The sequence below is a fragment of the Rhipicephalus microplus genome, chromosome 6 (assembly GCF_043290135.1).
Source record: "Rhipicephalus microplus isolate Deutch F79 chromosome 6, USDA_Rmic, whole genome shotgun sequence".
In the NCBI taxonomy this organism is placed as follows: domain Eukaryota; kingdom Metazoa; phylum Arthropoda; class Arachnida; order Ixodida; family Ixodidae; genus Rhipicephalus; species Rhipicephalus microplus.
Genome location: NC_134705.1, coordinates 118,845,590 through 118,864,042, shown reverse-complemented (window position 1 = coordinate 118,864,042; position 18,453 = coordinate 118,845,590).

Below are 18,453 nucleotides of genomic sequence, written 5' to 3'. Positions count from 1 at the left end.
GCAGGGTCTGCAAAGCAGTACTGAATCTAGCAAAAATGATACTATTGCCATGGGAACTACACAGACATTCTCGACGGATGCTTGAAGTTGGTGTCACCATCACTGTCATGTTCTGTATAAATTGCAAATTCATGATAAACCTCGCGCAGCATATCTTCCACCCGTGGGTAAGAACGCGTGAGCAGGTGCGATGATGGCAACTGTACAGCAAAGATCAAAAGAGCCGGCTCGGAAGGTGAAGGCGATAACATCACCCGCCGTGTTTTAGATCTGCCATCGAGTGCTTTTCGAGCGGAGACGAAACGACTCACCCGTCTTGAACGAGCATAAAAGGATTCGTTCAACAACTCTCCTTAGAACATTATCACTCAGTAAAAAATTGTCTAGAATCACACCTCCGGACAATCGCTACATATATATAGTACTGTGCAAGAAGCCACGACTTCGCTGGTGCAAACACTTTCTTATGCACAAATTTGTTTTAGTGACACAATAAAGCACATGACACCTGCTGTAATTTTTTCTCTCATTGCTTGGTACAGGCAGCTTCGAAGAGGCACTATAGTAGAGCACGCAGTTTAACATAAACGTTATAAAGCATACCTTGAAACAAGCTTCAAAAAACGTGGCCAATAAATGTCTGTACGTTAGAAAGTCATCGGAAATCGTAACATGCATCTCTATTAACACAAATAATTATAGTAGATCAATTACGTAGTCACGTACTTTTGAAACATGTCGCGCATGTAGCGTTTCATAACATGCGTTTTTATTTTGCATGGTTTTAGAATAAAAAGATGCACAGGTGAGGAAAACAAATTTACTTTCAACAATGACCGAGGGCCTTGAAAATTTAGCAAAACAAAAGAATGGTAAATGCACATAGAGGTGATCGCGTTTATCCCTATACAGCCAGGCAGAATAGAAGCTTCGACAATCTCACACACAAATTGAGGCGTGCAGTTCTCCCCAGCAATCATTACGGGCTAGGCCTTACTCACCATCCGCGTATGACAGCTATGCTTACAGTTTTTCGAGAGGAACGCACTTGCATTCAGGTTCGTGATTCGTGAAAATGTCACTCCTAAAACGAGGATGCGGAACGACCGGCATCCACACGCACTTACTAGGGGACGTTTGCGTAAGTAAAGTAGACCTCCACGGACCCTTTGCCCAACGCCTCCTCCATTTCGAGCAGGCCTTGCTTTGCCTATCGTGAAACACAGAACTCTACGGTACTTGCGAGTGCGTGCACTCATCAGCATTTTTGCCTCATACAATCTGCACTAGCTTGAACTATGCAGCTGACGTCTTAATAATCAGCGTTCTTGTGGGACACGGAAGCGCACAAAGGCATCGATGAGTGTCTTTTGCGTGCGATCGCAGATGCCGTGGAGATGCATCACATCACGTTGGAATGTATACGGTACACACCGAAGGACAGGAAGGGGACAACAACAGAGAGGTGTGGGAGGCAATGCTGTCTATCCTGGCCCTTGAGGAGCAGCGAAGTCTAGACAGGATGGCTTAAATGAAAGTGAGAGCCAGCGGTGCCTTGGAATAGGGGCCCGACCAAACAGCGTTGTTCTGTTTTAGCCAAAACGAGGTCTTTTCCACAAATTAATTTGAAGTATTCTTCCAAGTTCCTCCAAGGGATGTCTATGTAGGTACACTTGAGCTGATGCGAGTTTAGTTAGCGCCTGTGGCTGCTTATGATGCCGCATTGTCGTTTAATAGCGACCTTTCCATGACCCCTTTAACATGTCTTGAAGTAGCTTATTCGCAGTGGCGTTCATGCATACTTTCCGTGAATTACGACTTTCACAGAGCGCGGATAAGGTGAGGGGAAATCAGCATGGCACGCGCGACCTGCACATCTGCATTCTCCGTGCTGAACTGACACAGGAACAGCCACGCGGACGGACACACCAGCGGCTCGGCCAGGCTAGCCAAGCCCTGGAAGCTCATCGCTAGTTTCGGTTTCAAGGAACATGCCCGCTCCTAGCAGTCGCAATGCATTCTAAGATCCGGTTCAACGGAGTGAAGTTGATGTGAATGTTCGCATTTATTGGCTTTCACAAGTTTTTACGAATAAAAAAATTATACTCCTGTAAGGCACTTCTCTTTTGTTTATATGCCTGTTTTATTCCTTATTTTGTAAATTTTTAGGCAAGGCGAAGCGCGGGAAGAGATCGGCTTGCGTTCATAGCGCGTGTCTCCGCTCCTGCTCGCCCCTCGCTCAGCGACGTGAAAAGTTGAATCGCGCTCAGTTATATCGCTCAGTTGGCGCGTCAGCTACAAGAAAGATAAAGACATCAAGTTGTGGTGGGCAGAGAACGGAAGCCGTAGTGAGCTATACGCCGAAGAAGTCGACCAGACAGTCGTCAAAGATGGCTTAGTCGAGCAACGCATGTTTCCAGTGACTCGGCGCTGTGCTAACCCGAGGGTTTCAAGTTACGTGAAGGTTCTTCAGCGTTTCCTAAAGGCAACGGGTGAGCAGAAACGTTTGTATCAATTATTTGAGCAGGTATTCGTTTTGAACGTGTACATATGATTAAACTCAGTTCTCTGCAAGCCGGCCTGGACTGACAGAAAGGCAGTGTGGCTTGACTAATTGGTGAAGAGAACAAACAAAATACTGTCAGGAAAATGCGTTTACTGAAATGATTGAATTGATGAAATCATGTAGCCGGGTTGACTCGGCTACATGATTTTAGTTTCTTTTTATTTCGGCGAGTAGTTCAAATGATGTCAAGTAATTGTAGGTTGCTTCCTCGCCATGAAATTCTTGTAGCAGCGGGTTGAAAATTTGTTACTCTTTAATTCTAATAGTGTCACTCAAGAACACGTGATGGACTATTTGCTCCTAAAGATTATTACAAAGAATGTCGTTGCGCCGAAGTTTTGACAAGCGAGCTTTTCTTCCTCAAGGCAACGCTGTTGCCCGGACGAAGACAAGTAATCTTGCCGAAACACTGTTTCCAGCGACGTTCTTCCTCGAAAAACTTCTGATCGCTTCAAGCCTCCCCGTGCCTTTGAACTTCCGTCGTGTTTTGTACTGAAGTTCCGTAAAAAAAAAAACTATGAGAACTGCCATAACAAACGTGATTGAGTCAAATACGACGTGCCCTAGTCGCAATTGGTGGTAATTTTTGCTTTATTTCGGATAGTTTGGGCTAAAAGTTTACTCATTTTGTCCGTATTATAAGATGAACCTCTTTTATAGATTAACACTTTATCTCTACGTGTATATCTGTTTTTTATACAAAACGTGCAATGAAAAAGTTCATTTCATTTTGGCTGATTGAGTTTTGTTTACTGAAAAATCGGTTCTAAACTTTGACCTCTTCAGAAAAGACGAAAAAAAAACGAAATTAAAAAATAACGACTAGGAAAATTTCAAGAATGTCCGCATCGCCCGAGCGGTGAGCAGACCTAAAAGAAGGCACGAGAGCATTCCGCTTGCATGCGAAGTGGGAAAGGAGGGCTTCCGCGGCAACCCTCCTGCTCTCGATTTTTCGTCCTTTTTCTCTATTTCAGGACGTTATCAGGGATGTCATGAAAGACATTATTTGTTCCTGAGTTAATTCTAGTAGAACGCCCGGCAACCATCAGTGGTAAAAGCGGCGCTGTCGCTGCCGAGAGTGAGTACATTGGAGGTATAAGTAGAGACTTTCCGCCCCCTGGATAAAGGCCTAAGCTTAGGTATCCCCCTCACCCTTCCTTTTATAGAGGCGAAAATACTGGAGGCATGCTTTGACTTTGGTGCACACTATTAAGCCGATTGTGTTTCCGATTTCCGAAGTCCTGAAGAACAGAGTGTCTTATAACAAAACGGGTGTTTCAGCCCTAAATAGGCTGTCTTTGTGTATTTAGTTGCAGCAGTGAGCGCGACAGCGCACTCCGAGGTTGCACTTATATACGTTGCTTTGCTGCTGCAGGAAGGAGTAAGCTATGCATTGTTGCCGTGAGAAGGGTTACTAGGTGAGTTCATCGTTTTAGCTAATAAGAATGAACAGATTCAAGAAATCACTGCTGTGAAGACAGCTAATACCGATACGAAAGGTGGCCGCCAACGCACTGAAGGTCTTTGTATTGGCACTCACTCTTTCCGGTTACATTCGTAAAAAAGTTTCCAACGCTTAACACCCTCGGTAATTACTGCTCATACATGCAATGGTATTCTGAATGTTTGGGCTACACTGTCATTTTTTTTCCTCAACGACGTATTCTATGATATACTCATCAGAAATCTTTTCAATATATCTCGGGCAAGCTGTACAGTTTTTAACAATTGATTTAAAGTTGGCTGCTGCAATAAATTCTCAGCGGAGTTTCGACCACTACTGAAGAGTGATTTTTTAAGGGTCAGAAGGTGCCTGAATGGCATACTACAGAAGAACACGTGGTCAACACTCGTCCGGACGGCCGATGATGTATAGCTGCGCGTAGGAATGAATACGGGTGCGCTCCACAGTTCAGACAAACCTATCGCAAAGAATCATTACTATACACCTCGGCGCATAATGCCCAGAATTGGTGTATCAGCGTTCTGCTATCGCCTTCCTGTAAATAAAACTTCGGAATGTAATTGGGAAACTTGATGTTTTTTGTTTTTTGTGTTGCAGTTTTCTTAGCGTTTTTCGTGTCAGTGTTTTTTGAACTTTCGCTCCGCCTTTTCTTAATCACGAACTTGTATACCAGCCGTAGCAGGGACTCCCGTGTGTTCATCTGTGTTTCTATCTCCATCCTCACTTCTCTCATTCCTTTCTTCTCTACTTCTCTGCCTCCCCTTCTCCAGCGCAGGGTAGCCAACCAGATATTTGTTTTCCGGTTAACCTCCCTGCATTTCCGCATCACATCTCTTTCTCTTTCTTTATCCATAGCAGAACACCTAACTTGTCTTGGGAGGTTCTCAGTATATGCGCGCTCTTCGCAAACTATTCTTCTCTCACGCTTGTCCCTTAATTTTTACAGCTCTTTTCTGAAGAAAATTATTACCCTAACGTTTAACGCCACGCCAATGTCAGGCGTTTTCATGTTGGGGGTTCCCGTGCTAATTAGAAGAAGAAGAAACCCAACGAACGTTTTTCAACATAAAGCCCACGTTAACAGATATTCAAAAAAAAGAAAAACAGGTCGAGGAGTAATTTTCAATTCTGGATAAATCTGTGACATACCAAATTAATCGGGTTTGGCGAAACCAGCTGTCTGGTCGGCACCAAAATCAAGTTGTAGCTATTAGTGTCTACTTTGTTGTTGATTCTTTTTTCTCACTATCTAAATCTTTGGTTTCTTTCTTTTTTTTAACATACTGTCTTCACTATACAACTCCCCCAACCCCTCCTTTTTTTTCGTTGTAAACAATAAGGCAGTTATCTTCCATATGAGACTACGGTATATGTTCTCTTGGCCAATCCCCCAGAGTGGGTACGAGCCATGAATTAGAGGATACAAACAAACAAATCGGCGCACGTTCGTTCGAAGCAGCCGGAAAGCAAGCTCTCCCATTCCATCCTTTCTGGTTTTGAAGAGAATTGATAACAGTAAGTCAGAACCAGTACGCATTCCTTAAGGACGACTCGGAAAACTTAGTGCGCAGTCTGAATCTGTTTGCTATTCCCTTTAACGTGGATGAAGCACTGAAGCAGTGGCACGAGGGTAAAGGCACAGTTTTTTCCCCTGAAGATTACACGCCAATGCCACTGAAGAAAAGTGTGCTCCTTGCATTCTCTTTTCTGCAGCCTATCAACATCTCGTTAATGTACAGTAATGAGCTCATTCCGCAGGCGAATTCCCTCAAATATTTGGGCATCATATATACTGACACATTAAATTGGAGAAGTCTCATTGATGATGTGTACTCCAAGGCAACACGGGCCATGGGGTGGCTACGGAAGCTTGCAAACCGTAAAGCGGGTTTAAGAAGAGATGTGCTAATAATGACATATAAACTTTATGTGCGGCCCATCATGGAATTCGGTTGTGTATTATTTTCTGGCAGCGCAGCCTATAAAATGAGACTCCTAATACTGCTGGAAAGAGAAGCGTTGCGTTTGTGTCTGGGTCTACCAAAGTTTGTTGCAAATAACGTGTTGTATATGGAAGCTCGCCTACCTTCTCTGCTAAATAGGTTTAAAATTCTTACTGTGCAAGCATTGTTAAAGATATACAGTTCGCACTAAAGACTCTCATTTTACGTTTTCATTCAAGAACCGACTTTATTTTTCGAAACCCATTGGTCGCGAGTACACACCCTGCAAATAATATTTGCACAAGCGCTACTAAACCAACTGAATGTAAAAAGTAGACATATTGGTCCAATACACAACCTAAAGTCAATGCTTAGCATACAATTCGATGATATATTTCCTCATAACGCGAAACAATTGGCATATAGGTATTTAAATGACCAGTTAGCAGATTATCTAGCCCACCAAGAGATAAGCAATATCATAGCGACTGATGCATCTGTGTCAAAAGAAAAGGCTGGGGTTGGCATCTTCTCTCCTTCTTTGGACTGGTCCTTTTCAATTCGACTCCCAGATTATACCCCGGTATTCATGGCAGAATTATTGGCCATTGTTCTTGCCCTACGCAAATTACCCTCAAGCGAATCATTAGCAGTTATCATTACAGATTCATTATCAGTTTGTAATGCACTTTCTGCGGAAGTAAATTCAGAGCTCATGAATACGTTTCGGCATTTAGTACCGAAAAACGTAAAAAAACTGCATTTGCTATTGGTACCAGGCCACCGCGGATTATAGTTGAACGAAATGGCGGACTCTTTAGCAGCAGTATCCCTGGGTGGGCCCACCATCCCAGTTTTGCCAGGTACGGCTTACGTAACCGCGCTAAGGTTCCGAAATGCTTGCCTGCAATGGGGAAAAGATAATTTGGATAAATTCAAAGATTTCGAGCATTTGAGCTATTGCTGGAATAAACAGTGGTGTGTATCTCGCCAGTTAGAGGTCACTTATACCAGATTGCGCTGTGCAGTTCCACAACTAAATTATTACCTTAATAAAGCTCAGCTTAAGGCGTCACCGCTATGCATTTGGTGCAACGAAATTGAAACAATTGAACATTTCTTTTTATTCTGTCATCGTTATTCTTATCAGAGAAAAAGAATTTTAGTAGCCCCATTACAAAAGCTAGGAATACAACTAAATTTACCAGTAATTTTATCATTTGGCGGAACTTCATTTGGTTACTGCCACAGGGATGTATGCTCCGCGGTGTTTGATTACATCAACGCAACTAAAAGATTACCATGCTAGTGAACCACTACCTTTTCAGATCTTTAGTTTATAATTCGTAGTTATGTCTTTCAAAAACAAAAGATGGTTTGACCGCTTGCTCAGCACACATTTTTGTTTTTTGGTAGTATTATTTTAAGCTTCTTTTTCAGATTGGCTTGATTTTCAGTTTAGTTTCATTTAAGTATCCTGCCGCCCGGTTCTTGGCCCATCCCCCTTTGTGGGTAAGCGCCATCCATCAGAGGTCATCAGCATCAGCATCAGCAAATCGGCGCACGTTCGTTCGAAGCAGCCGGAAAGCAAGCTCTCCCGTTCCATCCTTTCTGGTTTTGAAGAGAATCGATAACAGTAAGTCAGAACCAGTACGCATTCCTTAAGGACGACTCGGAAAACTTAGTGCGCAGTCTGAATCTTTTTGCTATTCCCTTTTACGTGGATAAAGCACTGAAGCAGTGGCACGAAGGTAAAGGTACAGTTTTTTCCCCTGAAGATTACACGCCAATGAACCAGCTATGGGATTCCTTAATACCAAATACTTTATAAATATGCTAGCATTTGAGCACCCACAATTCTCTCGACGAGTTGTCTTGGTTCCAAGCCGCTTAATTTTCTCTTCGATTCATTATCTCGTGCAGTGCTGACCTCATTAGTCTTTGTCTGGCAGGGTAGATTAGAAGGCTCAGGTAGATTTGCAGCTCAGGCTAGCGGCTGCAAAGCTGAAGGGCTTGGGTTCAATTCCCATTGACATGTCACTTTTAGAAGATAACTGTATAGTGGAGCTGACGAGCGCAGCCTCTTTTGCGGGTTGTCGGAGAGATGCCTTATCGAAGAGTTTTATTGCAAATAATTTTCGGAGTTGTCGAAGAATGCCTAATGGTAGAGTGTAGAAAACAGATTGAAGATGAGGAAGGCGAGGAAGAAGAAGTAGCCAGGGTCACGCTCTGCATATTTTTTTTCCTGTTATGTCATTAATAAACCGAAGACGTATCGGTCCTGTGGTCTCTCTGGTCCTTCTGAAACATGGTGCCGCGACCAGGATATTTTTCTTCGAATTTATCCAAATGACGATGAATTGTGGCCGCTAGAAGGAAGCTACTTGGTGTAGTTCCGAAAGTAACCCTTGTCATCCTCCATGTTTTTATCTTCGGGGTTGGCATATCTTCGCTGGGTATTCTTTCCCACCACATGAATCGCAGTGCGTCTCGGTCATTTTCATGTATCTTGATCTGCAAGAATGCTTTTTCAGCGTCGGCTGACATAGCGATCTTGTGATGTCGAAAGTTCATCAGCAAGCTTGTGATGTCGGGGTTTAGGTTTGGCCCCTTTTCCAAGTTGTCATTTAAGGATTCACCTGGGTTCTGGCTTGACGATGCGTCAAAGACGATCCGTATTTTTGTCGTTGTTCGGTCCTTCTTAATTACTGCTTGATGCGGCATGTAGTATACAAATTTGTTCTGTATATCGAATCCAGCATCTTCTTCGACGTTTTCTGCTATTTCTTGCTCAAAGTGCTCTCGAATAGCTTTGTCATAGGCTAGGAGTTCATCTTTATGCTTGCATAATTTTTTGGTCACCTGGATAAGCCTCTTCTCTGCAATGGTGGTGCTGTCGTCCAATGTCACGTTTTCCTTCCATGGTAGCCGCACTTCCTGCCTTGAACTCCATTGTTTGCCGGACGTAGTCTAGCACATGTTCATTGCTCAACTTTGTTGCTAATTTCTCCTTGATGCCCATGTTTTCCAAGTCCCAGAATCTCTGCAGTTCGTCCGCAGTCGTGTCCGACTTGGCACTGACCTTGAGTACTATAACCGTCGATGATTTCATCGGCACACAATGAAGTCCTACAGGACCTTGGACCGTCCATCCCAATATTGTTTCTATTGCCATTACGTTTGGATGAATCTCGCAAATGCGACCAGTGACTACAGTCCAGTAATAATCTGCTCCAATTAATATAGAAGTTTCCATATTTTTTCTTTCTTTGTCCGTCTTCTCGTTGTCATCAGCCAAACGAATTCCCATCGATCTTGCTCTTTCGTGTATTGTCAACGCTGGCGATGGTAGCACGTCACAGGATATAACTTCTATCTCCAGTGCCTCAATCGTGACTGGCTTCGAGGTGGGATCCTGCCTCACGCTGACCTCGACGACTTTCATGGCTAGTTCCATCTCTCCTCCTCCAAATGATTCTACAGTAATCCTTTCGGATCTTTTTACCTTGCACGCTAGTTTTCTTGCCAATCTTTTGAGGATGAATGTCCTCTGGCTCCCGTTGTCCAGCAGAATCCGTGCGTAGCACCCGCTGTCTTCTCCCTCCGTCCACGAAAAGGCTGGTTGCAGTAATATGCACTTGTGTTCATCGGACTGCTGTGCGTGCATGTTGCAGGACTTGCTGGTGTCTAACCGGTCAGGTTGCGCGCTTTTACGCACTTGCTCAACATCACCGGTTTGCTGCTGTGCTGACTTTCCTGCAGGCATACGTGGTCGACACATGGATGTTGCGTGCCTTCCCTTGCATGTTTTGCAGCGTACGTTAGCGCGGCATATCTTCGCGGTGTGGTGAGGTCTGGTGCATCTGAAGCACCTTCGTTCCCGTTGCAAGGCTTCTTTCTTCTGTTGCATACTAATGCTTCTTCTGCAATCTTCCGTGTAGTGTCCAGTCATCTCACAGAAGATGCATTTTTTCATCGAGGTGCTTTGAAGCGCAGATGTTCTAGTCCGCCTCATACTGTGCGGTGACTGGGTAACGTCGTATTTTTCCTCTCGAGTTTCTTCTCTGCTGCGTATATATATATGTTTAAAAACTCCATAATTTCTTTCAAACTGCTCGTGCTGTCTCTTGACGCTGAGTCCGGTTCCGTAGTTGCTGGTTTGTTGTCACCTTTCTTTAACTCCTTCATCTTCATCTCAATCCTCATATCCACCGGTAGCGCAGATTTTACAACAGTAGCTATCACTGTGGCGTAACTACCCATTTCCACTCCTAATGACTGCAATGCTCGTGTGTTCACTTACAACTTTTGGAAGAGTTTCTTCAACCCATCTACATCTTTAGGACTCTTCACTGCTTCCAAATTTGCAAGCTCTTTTATGTAGGTCTCTTTTAAATTATCTTTTCGTCCGAAGGTTTCTTTCAAAAGAGTGACTGCATGCTCGTAAATTTTATCAGAAAACCACAAACCTTCTATGACGGACGCAGCCTCCCCGCTCAGAGACGCCAGAAGGTAATTAAACATTTGATTCTTCGGCATGTTCACTCTGTTATGCACCGATGTCTCGCACTGACACCAAAACCTTGGCCATGCTGTTTTTAGATGCGGAGCATCTAATACTCGAGGCTTGTAGTGCGGTGCCGTCCGCAAGCTTCCTCCTCCTTCTTCCACCATCTGTGCATTCCTTTCTCCTCTACACACCGCGCGCGCTTCACTCCTCCACCATCTGTGCACCCTTCCTCCTCTACACACCCAAGGAGGATTAAAAAAATTGCTGGAGTGGAAATGATTGCGCAGATGTGAAGCCGTCCCTCTGGCAAGATGGCGGCTGTGGCGGCCATCTTACTAGGGGCATGCTAAAGTATCACCGTTCAGCGATCGAAAACGAAGCGTTTCCCTCACACGCCCAACGAGTTTAATGCAACCAACATTTTTGGGGCCTCATAGTGCTCCAAGTGCATCTTAATGTCACTAGTTTTCCGTAGTGAGCCTCTAATTGGAGGCAAAGATCTTTGAAGATTCAGTCATCCATATTTGTTTCTGAGTGTTATTTCGTCAGGAACAACCATTCTTTAATATAGAACTACCGTAGTATTTACATAACGTATCAAAGCCACTTGATCTTTAAGCGGGCACTATCAGAAAAGAGCATGTTTCCGCCATCTTGGCAGTGGCAATAGGTGGCTTCACTTCTGCTGGCAAGGCATCGCAGGAGCTTCCACTTCAGCAACTTTTCTTTAATTCTCCTTGTACACACCGCGTGCGCTTCTCCTCTTCACGAACATTCGCTAGCTGTATAATGTAGCGCGCATGCGCCGTCACGCTTCGAGAACATCGGCAGCTGACGCGCGCGCATGCGCCGTCGCGCTTCGAGAACATCGGCAGCTGACGCGCGCGCATGCGCCGTTGCGCTTCTCCCCCTTCTCGAACATTCGACAGCTGACAGTGCATGCGCCGTCGCGCTGTATATATACTCAAGGTCGGCGCTCGCTCGCTCAGTTGCCGCTCGTCGGTTGGTTTTTACGGCGCGTCGACGTCCAAGGTCGCGGTGAAATGAATTCCAACGAATCCACAAACACAATGATCGCCGTCCCTTCGACCAGCGCCGCCCTTTCGCATACGTGTTTACGTGTTCACTCATTTAACACCCCCTCCTACAACCACGTTAAGCAATTTAGCCATCGACGCAAGTAAGTCGCAGTTTAACACCCCATTTCACAACCACGTTAACCAATTTAGCCATCGACCCAAGTAAGTCGCACTTTAACACCCCGTTAACCGATTATATGCTCTACATCCTCCTCAGTGTTCCCCCGAGGGAAGCTGCGGGCAAATTTTTTCCCCATCAAACTTGATCATCTCAAGACGTGGCAACTTAACAAGCTCTTGCGTCTCCGAGATTTGGTTAGTACCTTGCACTGAACTCGCCTGTTCTGTGACTATTCTCGTTGTCAGTTGCGTCGCTTGTTCTAACTCACGTAATCGCTCCACTATTTCTGTCGTTGCAGCGACGATCTTGATCTCATAATGCAAAACTCTTTCAAATTCTGCCTCCACGTCGTCTTCTTCAATGAACGGTTCTATCTGTTCGTTAACTTGTCTTAGCGTTTGTGACACGCTCTTAATCTGGTTCAGAAGCGTCATAAGTTGCGCTCGATCGGCGTCTTCTTCTATCTTCTTATAGATTTCGCTCGTAAGTGTCGTCACATTTGCTCGAAGCGTCTTCCGCTTCTTCGATAGGACCTCTTTATTCATGCCTAAAACGTGTTGAAAGAGCTCTTGCCTTTTTATGCGCGTCTCCAACGGTCGTCGGTCATGGTCCTTCTCTCGACGGTTCGTCCTTGAGCCAGACGCCGCTTCTTCGTTCTTCAACCCGTTGTTACGAATGGGGTTGAAGTCTGTGCGTCTGTCTTAAGATCATCCTGGTCATTAAATTTGTGTGGGGCCGTCTATGTCTTCGAGTGGCGACGTCATTTTAGCGTTCGTCAGCTTTCAGAGCAGCACTTTCAAAGGTGGCGAAACAAATTTATGAAACGAAACATTTGGATAGCAGAAAGTTTCCGTATGTTGACTGGCATCCATACTAGCTTTACACAGTGTGGCTCCTTTATAGCCTACTCACTTCATTGGACTTTGGTGTTGTTTTGAAGTGTCTGATTTTATGTAATTCTACGGAAGAATATTTTGGAAGAACGACATTAGTGACCTGTCCGACTTCTTCAGGTGTAATGCAAAAAAACAAGATAAAATACTTAATAACAAAACTACAAGAAATATTATACTGGCAGAGATAGTGCGCACATGTAGGACATCAAAAACTCTTTTTAAATGAGGCGTGCCGAACGTGTAGGTAAAGGTCTGTAAAGGCTATGCAGGTTTGTAATTGGTTATCCGACAGCATACGCTGAAATAATCACCCGAAACGTCAAACTTTTTTGACTTTTACAGTATGCAGTTTTTTCATTGTTATGAATTTCGCAGAGTGTCACAGATCTCGCGATGCGTTATTTACTATTTTTACTGCATTTCACAACCACAACGAAGTTGTGATTATATTTTCAACTTTCCTGAATGTTTTTGTCCGTAACCCACATAAAAATTAGTAATTTATAATGAAACTAGACCCCAGTGAAGGTGAATATAAAAGAATTACTCAATGAGGTAATCACAGCTAGATCGCTCATCGAGTCACTCAATCAACTAGAGAAATCGATATCAAGCGAAAAAAGGAGTAGGCAAGATACCCCTCCAAGTGTGTAAGCACAACAAATAGGTTCGGCTTGCTATCGAAGATAGTTGTCTCATTTCGCCTATAAACGCAGTTGTGGGTTAGTACTTGTGTGTGTTGCCGACCATTTGTCTGTTTGCGATGTAGCATGAAAGTATACCACTCGTGTTACGTCACAATAACACTCTTAAAGAAATCAGTATTACCTACGTCACCACGCGTTTGCCTTTGGGCAGTGTCTCCGTCACATGTGAAAATTATCACCTCTTTCTAAACTCTGAGTCGCAGTAACGTGAATGGCCGTCATACCGAACACAATGTACGAAGAGCGATCGGTTGTCGTAGCAAAGCGCCGTCATAAACAAGTCCCGCATTCAACTGTCACTCAAGAAATGTCTGTAATAGATGGCTTACAGACTTATTGCGAGGTATGCCCAAATAATATTAAAGCAATAGAGAAAAAAAGTGTTCTTCCGCCTTCACTGTTTCACAAACTTCTATACAATGGTGAGGAATGCATGGCCGAGGCAGCAAACCAATTTGGCTGTGGAGATCATCCCATGAGTCGCCATACCACTCACTTTTCAACGGTACCTTTGTTGCGCCTTTGGGTGAAGGTCCGAGACAAATCTCAGTCTAGTCTATGTAACCATGTCACGATATCTTGCTCTTTTTTCCAGGAATGGCTGACCAGTCGGAAATGTCCTCCATGTCTTCGGTAGAATCATCTGAGATGTCAGGCATGTCAGGTATGTCGGGCGCACATCGTCTTCTTCTTACAACACTACCACGTGCAGGAATCGAACATAAAATCTCACAATGTCACCGATATCATGGTTTTGGTTTAGGTGATGTTGCAGGAAAATAAAAAAAAATATCAGAATATGCTGTTTAAAAAAAAAGACATTGTTTGAACCACGGAGGCTGTGCCCATACTTCAGCCGTAGCTGCAGTAGCAACCTGAAGTGTTTATTGGGCCTACAAGGAAGAATTATTCATTGCACATTGGTAGGTTATGCAGATCACTCAGCTAAAAGTTCATGATCAAACGAAAGTGCTGTAAATGTGAAGTAGAAGGTTTACGCCGACTGCAGTACACCAGCTTAGGATACAGTACACCTGTGGTAAAAAAGGTCATCAGGCTAAAACTATTCTTTTAACAGTGGAGCTGCTCTAGCTAGGGCCTGACGACAGATGAGCGTCTGCGTCCGCGTCCCACTACAACTCCCAGATGCACATACAGGGGGCGTAACTGACTGGGTTGCGTACTAAGCGGTAGACGAGCAGAGGAAAGTGGCAAAAACGGAACTCAAACTTCATCTCGATGCGAACTCAAGCGTGAACAGCCTTTAGTCACAGTGCCAGGTACAGCTTTAGTCACAGTGCCAGGGTGGGTGTGCCAGGTACAGCCGAAATTGCAAGTGAAATACATATAAAACCACAGCGGCATTGTTTTTGCACATTTGACGCCGAGTCTTATGGGTTAAGTTGTTTATCAAAATGAAACTGTTTGAGGCTTTAACAATTTACTCTCACAGTCGCAAAATTGCGTATCGTTAAGTACGACAGCAAAATAGACATGTTTTTCAACTGGCAGACGTTTTTTTTCATTGAATACACAATGTAGAAATGAATTCGAGCTATAAGGAAATACTTCCATTCCTATGGCAATCGTAAGCTGTAGGCTCATGGTTCACGTGTATTCACTGAAATGTTCTACCAATTCAGCTGAGCACTGGTGTGCCCCCCGCCGTGGTGGTCTAGTGGCTAAAGTACTCGAATGGTGACCCGAAGGTGGCGGGATCGAATTCCACCTGCGGCGGCTGCATTTTTAGATGCGGAAGCATCTTATACTCGCGCCTTGTAGTGCGCCGTCCGCGCCGTCCGCACCGCTTCTCGAACATTCGACAGCTGACGCGCGCGCATGCGCCGTCGCGCCGTCGCCCACTCTTCCACCATCTGTGCATCACTTCCTCCTCTACACACCGCGCGCGCTTCACTCCTCCACCATCTGTGCACCCTTCCTCCTCTACACACCGCGTTCGACATCTACAATTCTCCTCATTCTCCAGTGGACGCGCATGTGGCGTCGCGCTTCGAGAACATTAAACAGCTGACAGTGCATGCGCCGTCGCGCTGTATATATACTCAAGGTCGGCGCTCGCTCGCTCAGTTGCCGCTCGTCGGTTGGTTTGTACGGCGCGTCGGCGTCCAAGGTCGCGGTGAAATGAATTCCAACGAATCCACAAACACAATGATCGACGTCCCTTCGACCAGCGCCACCCTTTCGCATACGTGTGTACGTGTTCACTCATTTAACACCCCCTCCTACAACCACGTTAACCAATTTAGCCATCGACCCAAGTAAGTCGCAATTTAACACCCCATTTCACAACCACGTTAACCAATTTAGCCATCGACCCAAGCAAGTCGCACTTTAACACCCCGTTAACCAATTACATGCTCCGCATCCTCCTCAGTGTTCCCCCGAGGGCAGCGGCGGGCAATTTTTTTTATGGAGGCGAAAATGCTATAGGCCCGTGTGCTCAGCTTTGCGTGCACTTCAAAGAACCCCAGGTGGTCGAAATTTCTGGAGTCCTCCTCTACGGCGTCTCTCATAGTCATATGGGAGTTCGGGGAGGATAAACCCCACTTACCAATAAATCAATCAATCAATCAACTGGGGCGCTTTGATTCGCGTCGCTAAATATGCCGCGCAGTTTGATCACCCTTCAAAGATCACGGTTAAACTACGTTGTCGTAGTAATTGAAAACAGAAATCTTAACTTGGTGGCATGTGTTTCAATATGGTTGATTGGGCGAGTTGAAGATTCATTTTTGTTTCACGTGCGAGCGTGATACGTAGACAAGGACAAAAAATACACGGACTTATCATACTCATATTTTAAACTGAAATTAGTGGAATAGTATCTATTTGAATATTACAGTCAGCCACGTTTGTCAGATATGTGGACGTTTAAGATGCACATTGCATAAAACTAGCGCATCATACGGCTGAAGTCAGATTAAAATGGAGAAATATACATTCGATTAGCTGCAAACTGCGCCATTATATTTCAGTGTGTGGTACTGTTTATGTAATAACAGCGCTAATACACAGTATTCACAAACTGGACAAGAAATGACCGTATCCTTGTGCGAGAGACATCATTGTATCCCAAGATTGTGCCGAATATACGAAATTCGACACTAAAGTTCTGGAGAAAAAGTTTTATGTGAGTAGGACTGTTCGAAAACATTGCCGGAAATTTTAAAGTTCATAATTAAAATAGAAAATGTACATAATTATCTCGTTAATTCAGACTCATTTGTGATGTATTTCTTCATTTAACCGAATTCAAGGACCCGCTCCAGTTACATGCGACAAATATCAGCTGAGAGTGAGCATTTCTGAAAAGGTTAAAAAGTGTTTGCAAATTTCTACCGAAGCACTCCACCTCGAACAACTCATTGGACGTGGTACGGCCTTAATTGAAGCCATTATTCACACATAACTTGAGTCACCCATAAGTCACCCATAATTGATATTGATATATCCCCCATAAGTCACCCGTAAGTGATATAAATGAAGTATGGGTGACCACAACGCTTTATTGACCATTAGCTCTGTTCGTGGTCTATCCCTTGGAAACAGCACACAGAAACGGCAAAATTAAGTCACACACCTAAAGAAAAGTGCTGTGTCGCAAAGGGTTATAGAGATTTGCTATTGTTATTCATTCGTTGTACTCATGGCATTAGGCGACAGTTGCACAATAATAGAAACTGTGCTCAACACACACGGTATTGTGCTTAAGCAGATATCTTCATTGGGAATAATTGACTGCCCATCTATGTAATAGGGCACACCAAGTTGACACATTTGGTGAATGTGACATAAAGGTTTTCTGCACTATACACTGTCGAAGTCGAAATCTGGCGTCAAAAATATCTTGAGTTCTAACCATGCACGCACCGACTGAATATCACTTATTTATCATCACATGTGAGCCTCAATGTTAATTCAACTGGAACGGCTGTGCTGTGAAAGTCTAATGAAACGAATAGAAATCAAAGCCAAGGAAGCGATCGGCACGTTATTAGTCTTTGAAGTGTATAATGGTAATCTTGAAATAAATGTGAAGAAATAGAAGCGGACGAAAATGCCACCGTCCACTGGTAGGGATCGATCCTGCAATCTTTTAGAGCTTGATGCTGAGCTCCCACTTTGTAGGAAAGACCGCATGCTACGTAACGCCAACTGACAAAAGAGATTATTCCACACTAACCTTTACGGCCAAAAAAAACACTAGCTCGTGATTACATGTACATGATTACTTGTGCTACGTATAACTGCCGCAAGACAGTGGAATACAATAAACGACATTAGATCGACAATTGGTGAAGTAATTGACATGCTTGACACCACAACCTTTCTTTACAAGACCTGCCTTCATTCTGCTTTGTAATTCAATTCTAGAGCACATTTGCTGCAGTTTTCCACGTGCGGAAAACACAACGTCGAGGTTGAATTTTTTCGCACAATTTTTATCTTATGCGAAAACTCGTGCACATATGGGACTACCGCAAACTTATGTCGTTTATCTGCCTCCTTTAAGGGGCATCCCTTCCCTTTCTTCATACGCAGTACCTTCTGAGCGGCGAAAGTGAGGACATTGGACGGAAAGCCTGCCTGTGGCAACCTAGTTATTTGATTAGAAAATACACGGGCCATTTTGTAAAAACATTATTTCGTTACAGCGGAATTGAGAATTAAGGTTGTGGTGTCAAGCATGTCGATTCCTTCATCAATTATCGATCTAATGTCGTTTATTGTATTCCACTGTCTAGCGGCAGCCTATACATTGGGCAGACTAGGCGCTGCTTGAATATTCGCTCGCGAGAACTCTACAAGGCGCTGAAATCAGCCCCGGGTTTACATTTGTCCGCCCATTGCAAAAAGTGTGGCTGCGTACCTGAATTTTCGCGCACATCTGTCTTATGCAGCCATCATGACATGCAAACTAGAAAGATTGCGGAAGCCTTTTTAATTAAAAAGATATTGATAGTTGTGTCAGTTCACCGTCTATATAACTGATAGATTGTGAAATATCGTTTCTGGACGACACCTGATCATGGTGGAACCATCTCCCCAGTTGTTTCCCTGTCTCATCTTTCTGGTGTATAATTTCTTCTCTGAATAAATTGAGTTTCAGTCTGCGCTTGTTTGTCTCTTCTCTTGTGTCCCGTT